Raw genomic sequence first — 14,874 nt, 5'->3', positions numbered from 1 at the left:
ACAATTCTATCTGAAGAATGAAGTGTATTAACTGCAATTACATGTTCTCTGGCTCCTTTGAAATCTGATCATGTTTGGTATTTAGTATACCATTTCCCATTTAGTAAAAAATGTTAATAGTTAACTTGAAGATATATTAGAAAATTTCAGTTCTAAACTTGCTCAGCCACCTGTAATTTAAGTAAAACGCTCAAAAATGTTTGCTCCTTAGTGACCATTTCTCCAGTCTCTCAATTGTTTTTTTTGTGTGTGTGTGCTGTTCTAAATGTACTCTTAATTTTTCCCCCAGGAGCTTTTTCTTAATGTACATTGGCCTCTGGGCAAACAAAAAAACCCATCTTTGAGGGGAAGATACAGGTACTCTTTGCAGGAGCTAATAGTCTTGAAGGAGAGGAAATTTCCTGTTCCCCTACCCCCAACATTGTCTACTGGAGCATTTGCCTGGCACATGCAAGAGCTTGGCTTTGATGATCCACATCAAGAAGACAAGGAATAGAAACCCTTTCCAGATCAGACACGTGTGATGGCATAGGCCAATAATTCCCAACCCTTCAGGCCCCAAGGCAAGAGGACCCTGAGTTCAAGGTAGCCTACACAAATACAAAACAAACCTACAGTTACTTTTACCCTTTAGCCACCAGTCTTACTATTCATTTGTAATAAACCAGATCCATACACTGACATTTTTCTATTTATGAATTTATCTCCACCAAATTTCTATTATCTTCTTATATACCTTTGTTTTCACCTTTTGGCATGACTCCAAAATTTTTTTTGAGGGGAGATAGGGCAGTACTGGGGACTGCCCCAGGCCCTCAAATACCTTAAGGCAAGTATTCTATTACCCTAGTTCCAAGGTAACATTTAGTTATTATTAACCCTTGAAACTGAGTATGTTGGTAGAATCTTATTTCTGTTTCCATGATTCTGTGGGCCTTGTAAAGTTGTAAGGATGTTTAGTTCTTGGATAAAACTACAATTTAAGGAAAATATGATACAAGTAAATCTATTAATTCTACAATAACTATCTGCAACATTATTCGAATGGGAAAATAAAGGGAAACAACAGACAAGGTGAGTGCTTTTTTGAACTACTATGCGTATTAGTTATTATTAGGTGAGTATCTATCCTTTGGTAATTCAAATCTGTTGTCACTAAATAATCCACAAAAACTACATTCCAATCACTACACAAGATGAGAACACTGAAATAGCTCAGTAAAGAAAAATTTAGGAACACAGAAGGTAAACTGAAAAATTACTAGACAGCATGCTGCATGAATAAACAGTTGTGTTTTAAAAATACTAGATGTGATCTGTACATGGTGATTATCCCCTTTTTAATATGGTGCACCAAGACCACCACACAGGGATGATTACATCATTTTGGCAGCAATAATTTCAGCCCTTTTTGGGGGGGGGGGGGGGGGGGCGGGGTGGGTCCAGTCGTGGGGCCTGAACTTTGGGCCTGGGCGCTGTCCTCAGCTCTTCAGCTCAAGGCGAGCGCTCTACCACTTGCGCCACATCCGGCTTTTTTCTTTTTGCTTATCTGGTGCTGAGGAATCGAACCCAGGGCCTCAGGCATGCAAGGCAAGTGCTTTACCACTGAGCCACCTTCCCAGCCCCCAGACTCTTAGATAGTGTATGTCAACCACATCTGCCAAGGAGACACAAGTTCCCTGCTGAAACTCAGCTCATGCCAGCAAATAAATGCAGACACAAGCCACAAAACATGGCTAGCATTCTATCAATCTAGAGCAAAGTCAGGATTTGAACTAGCACTATTTCTGTCTTTTCTCATGGAAAAAACCTGAAGTTACCCCTACAGAATACTCTGAACTGCAAAAATGTTCTGACTGCTCCACCAACAGCATTATCCTAAAACTTACAGTGCTATGACTAAGTTTTCATTGTTACGCAGTGCATACGATGACAAGTTTTGCTTTACTGAAAGGAATGTTAGTCATAATTCAGACACAATTTCTGGATCTCCTTTTATGAATACAGTTCTGTTCAAAATTTTACCAATGGTCAACTCTTGCTGATGACAGAAATAGCATAAAGACACATGTTACCAAACAAATTTACAAACTGAGCAGTGTAGGTGTGGTAGGGGAACTTGAGGACATAACATAACCTTCAAAGACATTTTTTTCCCTTAAGGTAGAGAAAGGAGAGAAAAGTTGAAGGCAGAAATACTGCTTTTCCTTAGAAGAAGCTGATCTCAGAGCTATCTAGTATATAAAACAAAAAGAACAAACATTTAAGATATAAATCTAGTCTGTAAATGTAAGGAAAGAGAGAACAAAAATTATGTTAAGTACCTAGGAAAAACTTTGTTCAAACCTGAGAATACAGATTACTTGCTACCCTTCTCCCTTCATTATTAGGACTTTTTCTATGTACTGAAATCGAAATAAGCCTTTTACATACACAATCTTTCTTTTTAACCTGTCCCGCAAATCTTTGAGAAGAGCTACTACCCCACTTTACAATGAGAAAATACTCTACCAACATTCTCTCAAATTCTTAAAATTACATACAATAATGTAGATCACTAAGACTTCAACTGGCCTAAACAGTGAAGAACACACACACACACATCCTAAACAGCGAGGGATGGATCTATAGAGACATGTATGTAGATTACAGCCCATTTTGAGACCCAGCAACGCATTCACCTTTACAATACAACAGCGTTGCACATACTGCAACCCGGAGATAGATAAAGTTAAAAGGAACAAGAAGGCAGTTGGACAGCTGGGTCTCACCCACGGGTCTGGGTGTACATATGTCAGCAGGAACTGCTGTGCGACCTTGGGCGAATTTCTTTCATCTGAACTCATTTCCCTGTCTGTACAATAAGGGTAGGGGAAGCGCCTGAGGAGTCTGGGAATCAAGAACAACACCCGAGCGGAGCCTTGTCCATCTTGCTGGACTCACGCACAGTAAAATGGTGGAGCAAATCACACAAGCCAAGCGCCTCGGACTCCCCAATCTGGAACCCGAACACTGGGTCCCAGAGGGCAGGAGGCTGTGCTGCCGGGCGAGGCCCCTTCAGGCCGGCGCCGGCCTGCCGTACCCACCACGTGCACCGGCCTCCCCCCCGGGCGGACCGACCGGCCCCTGCCACCCGCGGGCGCGAGGGGCCGCGGCGGCCTGGCGCCAGGAAGCACGCCCCGCCCCCACGGGAGCCGCGGGGCCTGCCTCGGGACGGCGGCCGGGGCCGGGGTGGGCCGGGGCGCGGGTGCACCGGGAGCCGGGCCCGGAGGGGGGCCGGGGCCGGCAGGGGCCGCACCCTCCATTCCGGAAGGAAGACGCTCAGCTCACGCCTGCACACACTCACGACCCGCGGCCGGGCCCTCGCGTGGGCTCGGGGAAGGCTCGCACACGCGCACTCACACTCGCACGCACACGCGCGCCCCGAAAGGCCGCGCGCCGCCGCCCGCTCGGGCGGGATGGAGTCGGGCCTCCCGCCCGCCGGCCGGCCCGGTGCACTCCCGCCCGCAGCGCGGCCCTCGGCCTTGCCGCCCGGCCCGGGGCCGGTCCCGCCGCCGCCCCCCCCCCGGGGTCTCAGCGCGGGGTCCCAGGCCGCCCCCCCCCGGGGTCTCAGCGCGGGGTCCCAGCGCCCCCCCCCAGGGTCCCAGGCCGCCCCTCCCCGGGGTCCCAGGCCGCCCCCCCCCACGGGGTCTCAGCGCGGGGTCCCAGCGCCCCCCCAGGGTCCCAGGCCGCCCCTCCCCGGGGTCCCAGCGCCGCTCCCGGGGTCCCAGGCCGCCCCCCCCCGGGGTCTCAGCGCGGGGTCCCAGCGCCCCCCCAGGGTCCCAGGCCGCCCCTCCCCGGGGTCCCAGCGCCGCCCCCGGTCCCAGGCCGCCCCTCCCTCCCCCCGGGGTCCCAGGCCGCCCCTCCCTCCGGCCCCCCCCCCCGTCCCAGGCCGCCCCTCCCTCCGGCCCCCCTGGGGTCCCAGGCCGCCCCTCCCTCCGGCCGTCCCTCCGGTCCTGGGCCGTCCCCCCCCCGGGTCCCAGGCCGCCCCTCCCTCCGGCCGTCCCACCCCGTCCCGGGCCGTCTTCCCCCCCGTCCCAGGCCGCCCCTCCCTCCGGCCCCCCCCCGTCCCAGGCCGCCCCTCCCTCCGGCCCCCCCCGGTCCTGGGCCGTCCCCCCCGGGTCCCAGGCCGCCCCTCCCTCCGGCCCCCCCCCGTCCCAGGCCGCCCCTCCCTCCGGCCCCCCCCCGGTCCTGGGCCGTCCCCCCCCGGGTCCCAGGCCGCCCCTCCCTCCGGCCGTCCCCCGCCCCCCGCCCGCCTCCCCCCCCCCCCCCCGGTCCCAGGCCGCCCCACGCCGCCCCGTCGGGGCCCTTCCTCCGCCCGCGGCTTCCTCCTTACCCGCCAGGGTGGATGTCAGGTCCGCGCACGAGGGTCGCGCCGAGCCCGGGGCGCAGGCGAGGGCGGGCGGGCCGGGGCCGGGGAGGCGAGGAGGGGCCGGGAAGGGCCGCAGGACTCGGGGCCGAGGCCGCGGACGTCCAAACCGCCACAAGCACTTTCGCTGCTGGCCGAGGGGGAGAGAGCGAGCGAGGAAAAAGAGGCAAGATGGCGGCCAGCCAGCCCCGGCGTGCTACGTCACGACGCCGCGCACGGACGTAAAGTAATCTCCGCAAGACCGCCCCCTGGCGTGGAGGCGGCCGGGTCACGTGACGCCTCCGTGGCGGGCCCGCCCCCCCCCCCCCCCCGCGAGCTGACGGAAGGAAATGGCGCCTCCTACTGGAGAAAGGCGGCTCCTGCAGACAGAGCCCCGGCGGGACAAAGCTGCTCAAGCCGGGAAGGTTCTAGAACTCGGTTACAAATTGGCACACTTCAGTGAACTGGACATCTGACGGACGGGCCTGTCACACTGCTGACGGGAGCTTTCCAGAATGTTCTCTGAGGTCGAGAAGGCGTGGTGTGCGGGGAGTCTGCGGTGCGGCCTGGAAGGCCTTGTGGGGAGCAGGTGGAGAGCATCGCCTTCTGGAATCTTCTTCCCTTTCAGCGCGGCTTGGTTGGCAGGGTTTAGCTCTCCGGCCAGCTACAGAGCAAGTACCCGGATGACCGGCCCGCCGGGCCGTGGCGGCCGAGGCTGAGGGGAATACCTATCTATAATGCGGCCGGGGCTGCCGGGGCTGCGAGCCGGGGCTGCGGCCTGCGAGCCGGGCTACAGCTTGCGAGCCGGGGCTGCCGGGGCCTGCCAGCCGGGGCTGCAGCCTGCGAGCCGGGGCTACAGCTTGCGAGCCGGGGCTGCCGGGGTCTGCCAGCCGGGGCTGCCGGGGCCTGCGAGCCGGGGCTGCGGCCTGCGAGCCGGGGCTGCCGGGGCCTGCCAGCCGGGGCTGCGGCCTGCGAGCCGGGGCTGCGGCCTGCCAGCCGGGGCTGCCGGGGCCTGCCAGCCGGAGCTGCCGGGGCCTGCCAGCCGGGGCTGCCGGGGCCTGCCAGCCGGGGCTGCCGGGGCCTGCCAGCCGGGGCTGCGGCCTGCGAGCCGGGGCTGCCGGGGCCTGCCAGCCGGGGCTGCGGCCTGCGAGCCGGGGCTGCGGCCTGCCAGCCGGGGCTGCCAGGGCCTGCCAGCGGGGCTGCGGCCTGCCAGCCGGGGCTGCCGGGGCCTGTGAGCCGGGGCTGCGGCCTGCGAGCCGGGGCTGCGGCCTGCCAGCCGGGGCTGCCGGGGCCTGCGAGCCGGGGCTGCCGGGGCCTGCCAGCCGGGGCTGCGGCCTGCGAGCCGGGGCTGCCGGGGTCTGTCAGCCGGGACTGCCGGGGTCTGCCAGCCGGGGCTGCCGGGGTCTGCCAGCCGGGGCTGCCGGGGTCTGCCAGCCGGGGCTGCCGGGGTCTGCCAGCCGGGGCTGCCGGGGCCTGCGAGCCGGGGCTGCCGGGGTCTGTCAGCCGGGACTGCCGGGGTCTGCCAGCCGGGGCTGCCGGGGTCTGCCAGCCGGGGCTGCCGGGGCCTGCGAGCCGGGGCTGCGGCCTGCCAGCCGGGGCTGCCGGGGTCTGTCAGCCGGGGCTGCCGGGGTCTGTCAGCCGGGGCTGCCGGGGTCTGTCAGCCGGGGCTGCCGGGGCCTGCGAGCCAGGCTGCCGGGGCTGCCGGGGCCTGAGAACCCGGGTCCGTCCGGGCAGAAGAGCCCAGGAAACCCGTCTCCAGCCAACGCAAGGCCAGGCCGGAGGCGCGACTCAGGTGACAGAAGGAGAGATGTGAACCAGGTACGAGGTCAGGACTTCAAGACCTGCTACTGACATGACAAATAGAAGGGGGGAGGGAGGAAGTAGGAAAGAAGGGAGGGAGGAAGGAAGGAAGGGGAAGGAGGAGGAAGAGACACAGAAAGGTGGAGTGTAGGCATCCCTTTCCTGATTCGTCTTGTTTCCTCGACTCCGCTAGGGATTGGACACAGGCCGTTTTCCATGCCGTGCAGGTGCTGTAGCCTTGAACGACGTAGCAACTAGGAAAGCTTGGCAGATTGATATTATGTCATTATCAAGGGAAGGCCTGGTGGCTGTCCCCAAGAGAACAAAGAAGCATAACTTCGATGAATTTCTAGAACCTGGGCTAGGGTGTCTTGGTCTTGAAATATCTTTTTTTGGTTTTTGGGGGCGTGGATTAGGTCAACCTGGGATTGAACTAGGCCTTGTGTTTGCAAGTAGATTGCTGTTCTAGTTGAGACATGCCTCCAGCCTCGTTTTTGTGTGGTTATTTTTGAGGTAGGGTCTGGCTTTTTTGGGGGGGGGGTCTGGTCATGGGGCCTGAACTTCCGGCTTTTTTCTCTTTGCTTATGTGGTGCTGAAGAATCGAACCCAGGGCCTCAGGTATGCAAGGCAAGCGCTCTACCACCTTCCCAGCCCAGGGTCTGGCTTTTATGCCTGGGTCAGCCTGGGCTGCTCTCCTCCGATGTGTACTCCTCTGAGTCTCCACTGGCTGATTAGTGCACACCACCGTACCAGCCTTGTGCTCTCCCTGTAGCCGGGATAACTGATGTGCCAACGTCGCCTGAGAGGAGGTCTCTTGAACCTTTATACCAAGGCTGCCCCTGAACCATGATGCCCTGATCTCTCTCTCGCTCTCTCTCTCTCTCTCTCTCTCTCTCTCTCTCTCTCTCTCTCTCTCTCTCAAATTACAGCCTTGAACCACTGCTCCTGGCTTGAAATATCTTTCTTGAATAAAGAAGAGTACCTTTGGCAATCAAATCAGCTTATATGAATCAAAGTTATGAGACTATCATATAGAAGCAGAATAGTGTGTTAATTTCCAAGAGCTATAATTTGTACATCTGAGTAGCAGCTGGGTAGCTAAACCTCCTCAGGAAAATAAGGCGTGATTCAAAGGTGCATGATAGCACAGATTCAAAATAAGTAGAGTGATACACACACACACACACACACTTTTCAATTCCTATTTTCACAGCAGGATTATTTTGACCCAAAGATTAAAAAAAAAAAGTACTCAATTTCCAGTGGCTGCAATTTTCTGCACTGATCTCCAATATTGTAAGGACATTTTAGCTCTGTTCTTGATTTAAGCTCCTTTCCTCCTTGACAAAACTTCGCTGGGCAGCAGCCGTGAAGTGCTGAGATAGCTTCCTTCTTCTGTGTCCATGGCTACCTCTTAGCAATGTTCTTGGAATAAAAACCAAGTAACAGTTAAGTCATGCCAGTTTATGCTTTAAATGTGACTTTGCTTATTTTTGCTTTTATTCTTTGTCGGAAATCTATTTCAATTCTTGGGCTTATTTCTTTTTGTTTTCAATTTCTTGGGGAAAATATCTGAATGAAACCTTCGTGTATTGGTACAATATCAAAAACCCAATAAATATGTTTTAAAGGCCAGATGCTTTTGGCTCATGCCTGTAATCCTGGCTACTCAGGAGGCTGAGATCTGAGGATCACAGTTCAAAGCCAGCCTGGGCAAGAAAGTCCGTGAGATTCTTTATCTCCAGTTAACCAGCAGAAAACCAGAAGTGGCGCTGTGGCTCAAGCGGTAGAGCACTTGCCTTGAGCTGAAGAGCTCAGGGACAACGCCCCAGCCCAAGAGTTCAAGCCCTATGACTGTCAAAAATAAAAATAAATATACATATATATATATTTTGGTCAGTCGAGGGGCTTGAACTCTGGGCTTGAGCACTGTCCCTGGGCTCTTCAGCTCAAGGTGAGCACTCTACTGCTTGAGCCACAGCACCACTTCTGGTTTTCTAGTGGTTTATTGGAGATAAGTCTCATGGTTTTTCCTGCCCGGGCTGGCTTTAAACCGTGATCCTCAGATCTCAGCCTCCTGAGTAGCTAGGATTACAGGTATGAGCCACCGTTGCCCAGCTAATAAATATGTTTTTAACTTTGTCTTAGTTTTTTTTAATACTACTTTTAATCAAGCTAAGAAGATGTGATACAAAAATACCTCATGAGAAGCTGGGTGCCAGTAGATCACATCTGTAATCCTTGCTATTCAGGAGACACTGATTCTGAGCATTGTTGTTTGAAGTCCACCGGAGCAGAAAAGTCTGTGTGACTCTTACCTCCAATTAACTAGTGAAGAGCCAGAAATGGAGCTGTGGCTCAAGTGGTAGAACACCAGGCTTGAGCAAAAAAGCCAAGTGAAGAATGTGAGTCTCTGAATTCAAGCCCTAGTACCTGCACACACACAAACAATACCTTATGGCACATTACATGAGATCTTACCAGTTAACTTTCAGTACAGATTATTAAATGATAATTTTAGGATAATATTATCAAATTGTTATCTAGCAGTATGAAATCAGGCAAACTAGTTTCTTCCTGAAAACAAATTGATGGTCTAAATAACATAACTTACTTGTGATTGCCCTGCCTTCTTTAGAAATGGTTTTTATTAATTTTACCATTTCTTTGGGATTGATTTTGTAACTACCAATCCATGGCCGTTGAAATTTTATGAGAAAGTAAGTTGCAAATAATTATTTTTCTTAGCCAGGTTCTAGTGGCTCATGCCCATAATCTTAGCTACTCAGGAGGCTGAGATCTGAGGATTGTGGTTTGAAGCCAGCTCAGGCAGAAAAGTCACTGTGAGACTCATCTCCAATTAAACTACTCAAAACCCAGAAATAGCACTGTGGCTCAAGTGGTAGAGCACTAGCCTTGAGGCACAGGGACAATTACCAGGCCCTAAGTTCAAGCCCCACAACGGACAAAAACAAAAAACAGAACAAAAACCTCTGTCGTTTTCGTCCTTTTCTTGTGTGCTGGTGCTGGGGCTTGAGCTCTGGGCCTCATGTTGTCGCTTGGCTTTTTTGCTCAAGGCTAGAGCTCTACCAGTTGATCCACACCTCTACTTCTTCACTTGGAAGTAAGAGTCTCTCAGATTTGTCTGCCATGGCTGGCTTGGAACCGAGATTCTCAGATCTCAGCCTCCTGAGTAGTGAAAATTATAGACCTGAGCCATTAGCACCAAACATGCAAATAATACTGTTTCTTAAGTGCTTATGAAGACAAAACAATTTTCACTTCACAATATTAATGGCCCAGTAAGCCATATTTACTGTAAATCATATGCCAGATATAATGAAACTTGTAGAGCATCTGCTTACAAAGTGTGAGGCCCTAAGTTCAAACCCCAGTTCTGCCAAAACCAGGCAAAAACTAGCAGAAGAACAGCATAATTCCTAAACACTGCAAGAAAAGGACCTTGTCTTATAACTGTTGCCAGAAGTGGTAAGTTTGTAAATGAAGATAATGACAACACTGTCAATACCTTTTGCCAGCTTGTAAGAAATTATTTACTAAACTGTCATATACCTAGTATGTAAAATTTTGTACTAAATATGAAGTTGGATAAAATATTGTTACTTACTAGTCTATCATTAATTGTCTTGGCACATTTCCTTTGAGACAAGACCTTGCTAGACATGTCAGGCTGAGCCAAAACTTCAGTACTCCTGCTCCATCTGCAAGTGCTGAGATGAATGATGTGTCCCACCACACTTGGAGGCAAACCTTTGTTTTCCTTTGGAGACCTGGGTTTTGAACTCAGGGCCTTGTGCTTGCCAGGCAAGCACTCTATCATTTAAGCTATACCACATTTTGCTTTAGTGTGCTTTAAAATAAGGATGCCTAAGTAGGACCCTTTTCTTACTTATGCCTTCCATATAGCTCATAGATTATTTATCACCACACCTAATTTGTTTATTGAAATGGGACTCACACTGATTTTTTTTTAACCTGGCCAGCCTAGGCATAATCTTCCTGATCTCCGTTTTGTGAGTAGCTGGAATTACAGGCATGAATCACCATATCTATGCAGCAAACATTTTATAATTGATTTATTTTATTTTATTTTTTTGGTTCCGGTTGTGGGGCCTGAACTCTGGGCCTGGGCGCTATCCCTCAGCTCTTCAGCTCAAGGCTAGCGCTCTACCACTTGAGCCACAGCACCAATTCCGGCTTTTTTCTTTTTGCTTATGTGGTGCTGAGGAATCGAACCCAGGGCCTCAGGCATGCAAGGCAAATGCTCTACCACTGAGCCACCTTCTCAGCCCCTTTATAATTGATTAGAGGTATATTTTGGGTAAAAAAGTTGTCACTGTCACAAGTTGCTAATGTTAAAATTAACTCGAATTTACCATCTACCCCCCCCCCCCAATTTTTTCTGGGCTGAGAGAAGCTAAGTTTTTGGAGGCCTGGTTATAGAACAGGGTATAGTGTTTTATGGAGCAGAGAACGTTATCTGTGATACTTGGTCCCTCATGGAGCTAGAGGAGGAAAGGAGGGGGGAAAAACATTAGTGGTGCACAGCTTTGCCTTAGGCTGGCTAGAAGTTGTGGTCGTGAAGCCAGCATGATACGGGAGAGATAGCAAGGGGAAAGTGGTTCAGGCCCGGCAGATGCAGAACAGAAAAATGAGGGAAAAAGGGAAATAGCAAGCCAGCTAGTGGAAGAAGAAAAGGGATATTTTACTTTTTAGATCAGAACATAGAAACTCCAGATCATGCTGATGAATATAATTATGACCAGTTCTCAATAATTATTTTTGAAACTGCAATTCTGGTGGCTGCTTCTAGCATTTCTCAAGGTGTAAGGCACTTTTGAATTTCCTGCCTAACCAATTGTACAAGCAATTATGAGTGGAACTACCTTATTGCAGTTCTTTCATTGCTTCGTGGTAATTAAGTAAGGTTGAGTGTGTAAATTCTCATTCTGATATAACATCTGCACATTCAAAATGCAAAAATGGGGAGATAAAGTTGGCAGTCCATTTCTTCATTAGCACTGGAACGAGGTATTTTAACAATACCTAGTGCTAAAAGGAATTTCATGTGTTAACAAAGCTACCATAACCCATGCCTACTTCTGTTCTGTTTGCTTGCTTGTGTTCTCCCTTATTTCTGCTGGGGTTAATTAAATAGTTATTTCAGAAATATTTCTTTGAGTTGTTCAGAATCTTGGTGAGATAATTGCTTCCGATGGGAATTAATACAGCACTGCATCCTGTGCGCCGTTGTTAAATTCATATGGCAGATAGTCTTGGTAGGAATAGTAATAGGAAAAAGAACATTAAAAAGTGTTTCAGGTATTTAACATCCTGGATAAGCTGCATTAAAAAAATTTCAATACTCAGTATCAACTCAATGCATTGGCAAGTCTCAATCGCTATAATGATGGGGTTACATGTGACCAGACCACTCATGCAATTTTGAGAAGGTCCCAGTTTTCATGCCCTGGGTTAGCATAGATGTCCCATGACCCAAGCAACAATTTGACCCAGGGCAAAGAAGGACAGTTGGTCACCCCACGGTGGCCACAATGGAGTGGAGTTTCTAGATTATAGTCTCAGGCTTAGTTCACATTAAACTCACCTTTGTGGTTTCTTCTGTCTGCCCAAGAAGATGGTCTTGTTAGGGACTACCACCAAGAATGGAGCCTCCTGTGATATTAGAGAAAGGCTGGTTGTTCATTCTGAAGGAGAGAGAGAGAGAGAGAGAGAGAGAGAGAGAGAGAGAGAGGTGTATGTGCCTGTACTGACTGGGACCTGAACTCAGGGCCTTATGCGTTCACTCATGGTTGGTGCTCTACCCCTTGAGTCACACCTCCACTTCTGGCTTTTTGGTGGTTAACTGGAGATAAGAGTTTTGCAAACTTTTCTGCCAGAGTTGGCCTCAAACCACGATCCTCAGATCTCAGCTGCAAGTGCTAGGAGTACAGGTGTAAGCCACCAGCACCTGGCATTTCAGGATTTTAAAGTCTCCCAATAGCACTGTGGCTTAGAAAGTGAAAAATAAAAAGGGAGAAAAAGACAAAAAAGATCAGAACTTCAAAGGGAGAAATGAGAGTTGGAAAAGTCTGATAAATTGAATTTATATTCCAGAACTGAAAGTCAGGTTTTATCTAGAATATTGTTGTAAGTCAGGCAGACCGCATGATTTTTATTGAAATATAGCTTAATGTATACTATTGCTTAATGGTTTATTTACTTAGAGATACTGAGCCTGCACGGTGTCTGGGGCAGTGCCATCTGAGGGAGATGTAAGTGTCACTGCGTGAAACGTTTGTTTGGCTCTAGTGTGTGGAACAGCAGCTCTGGTAGGAGCCTCTGATGTCAATGCCAGGACTTGGGAGGGGCTGGAAAGGGTTGGGGCTACTGAATGCTGTCAGGATGGGGAGAAGGAAGCAGAGCCAGCGCCCCCTAGTGTTTGAATTCTGTAGAAACCTCACCTTTATCACCTAAGGACATGTGGAAGTTATTCTTTCAGTGATTTGTTTGGAGAAGACAAGGCTTCTAAAACTCCTTTTTGAGTATCGTAGTCAAAATCTCACTAATAAACTAGTGTAGTACTTCACTGTTGATGCGGCTTTCTCATATTCCACATTATCAATCTGAGAAAGAGTGTTCTGCGTGTCTGTGCGAGAGCCACTATCTTGGGGCCCTGAGTTGTGTCCTCAGATCTTGTTCTGGGAAGGAATGGTTTGTTTTCCTAGCTCCTGGGAGCGCTGGTTGAGAGGGCCTGCCTTCAAATAGGATCGCCTTGTAGAGGCAGACCTTCTTTCAGAGTCAAGCACTGTCAGATGACTGGTCCCTACAAGCGTGTAAAGGCTCACCTCCTCTCAGGACCATTCTGAAGGTGTTTTTCGGTGTCATGCCCCAGGGTGGCCTTGAACTTGTCCTTCTCCAGCTCAGCCTCCTGGTGCTGGTATTACAAGTATGTGCCCACCATGACTTGTTCTGTGGGCTGTTTGGTGAACACACACACACACACACACACACACACACACACACACACACACATGCACACACACACACACACGCACATACACACACACACACACACACACAGAGTTTTGTTTTAAAAACAAAGTTTTCATATATAGGGCACTGGTTTGAGGATTATAGTTTAAAGCCAGCCCAGACAAACGTGTTATTTCCAATTAACCAGTTAAAAAATCCAGGTGTGGTTCATGTGATAAATCCCCATCCCTGATCTAAAAAGCTAAACAACAGCATGAGGTCTAGAGTACCATCTCCAGTATCAGTACACACACACACCCAAGTAAGATATTGCATGTGATTTTGATGTATCATTCTGATAAGGGAAATGTTCTACAGGCACTATTCCACTTCACATGTCTAGGAGAGGAGTAAATGTGACATAAAGAAAACCAAGTAAACTTTTTCTTTTAAATTTGGGCTGAAAAACACAGCCTAAAACTTCATATAGCAGGTTGATTTTTTTTTTCTAGTCCTTGGCCTGGATGCTGTCCTTGAGTCTCTTTGTGCTGAAGGATAGAGCACTACCACTTGATCCACAGTGCCACTTTTGGCTTTTTCTGAGTGGTTTATTGGAGATCAGAGTCTCATGGACTTGCCTGTCTGGACTGACTTTGAACTGTGATCCTTAAATCTCAGCTTCCTGAGTAGCTAGGATGACAGGCATGAGCCACCAGCTTCTGGCTAAGTGATATATTTTATTTATGTTACTAAAATTGAGAATAAAGTTGTCCTATGGAACAGTACTCCGGCTGATGGAATGTGTTTCTATATAAGCCGGTAAACTTCATAGATACGGCAAATTCAGGCATTGGGTTTGACAGGTATGACATCTTTATCAAATTGGCTGTTCATTCAGAAGAATCTGTACTTTGCTGACACATAAATAGTACTGAGAGGAGCCCTTCCATAAGGAAAATGCCTCCACTATTACTCATTGCCTGGAGGTTGAGAATGGTAGCCAGCAGGGATGCCAGAGGTCTCCCCTCACACAAGTGCATGCAGCCTGAGTGCTGGGAGGTCTCCTCACACAAATGCATGCAGCCTGAGTGCTGGGAGGTCTCCTCACACAAGTGCATGCAGCCTGAGTGCTGGGAGGTCTCCTCACACAAGTGCATGCAGCCTGAGTGCTGGGAGGTCTCCTCACACAAGTGCATGCAGCCTGAGTGCTGGGAGGTCTCCTCACACAAGTGCATGCAGCCTGAGTGCTAGGAGGTCTCCTCACACAAGTGCATGCAGCCTGAGTGCTGGGAGGTCTCCTCACACAAGTGCATGCAGCCTGAGTGCTAGGAGGTCTCCTCACACAAGTGCATGCAGCCTGAGTGCTGGGAGGTCTTCCTTCACACAAGTGCATGCAGCCTGAGTGCTGGGAGGTCTCCTCACACAAGTGCATGCAGCCTGAGTGCTGGGAGGTCTCCTCACACAAGTGCATGCAGCCTGAGTGCTGGGAGGTCTCCTCACACAAGTGCATGCAGCCTGAGTGCTGGGAGGTCTCCTCACACAAGTGCATGCAGCCTGAGTGCTGGGAGGTCTCCTCACACAAGTGCATGCAGTCACGTGTGCTCACACAGGACAGACCTAGCAAGGCTCACATTGTAATCTGAAATTTCTGAAACTATGGGCCAAAATAAACCTTCTTTTTCTTTTCTTTT

At 50.5% G+C, this 14,874-nt stretch overlaps 1 protein-coding gene across 8 annotated transcripts in view; it reads right to left on the bottom strand.

The window, feature by feature from the left end:
* The window catches only part of Prrc2c (proline rich coiled-coil 2C), a 74,756-nt gene extending 70,173 nt beyond the window's left edge, over positions 1-4,583 (bottom strand). For all 8 annotated transcript variants that reach the window (XM_042674258.1, XM_042674262.1, XM_042674257.1 and 5 more), the window contains exon 1: positions 4,376-4,583. The gene's annotated coding sequence lies outside the window, so the exon portion shown is untranslated. The remainder of the gene's footprint in view (positions 1-4,375) is intronic.
* Positions 4,584-14,874: the final 10,291 nt, after the last annotated feature.

Source organism: Dipodomys spectabilis, unplaced genomic scaffold (assembly GCF_019054845.1).
Source record: "Dipodomys spectabilis isolate Male_0828 unplaced genomic scaffold, ASM1905484v1 ptg000019l, whole genome shotgun sequence".
Lineage (NCBI taxonomy): Eukaryota > Metazoa > Chordata > Mammalia > Rodentia > Heteromyidae > Dipodomys > Dipodomys spectabilis.
This window is presented reverse-complemented; position numbering and strand designations above follow the sequence as displayed.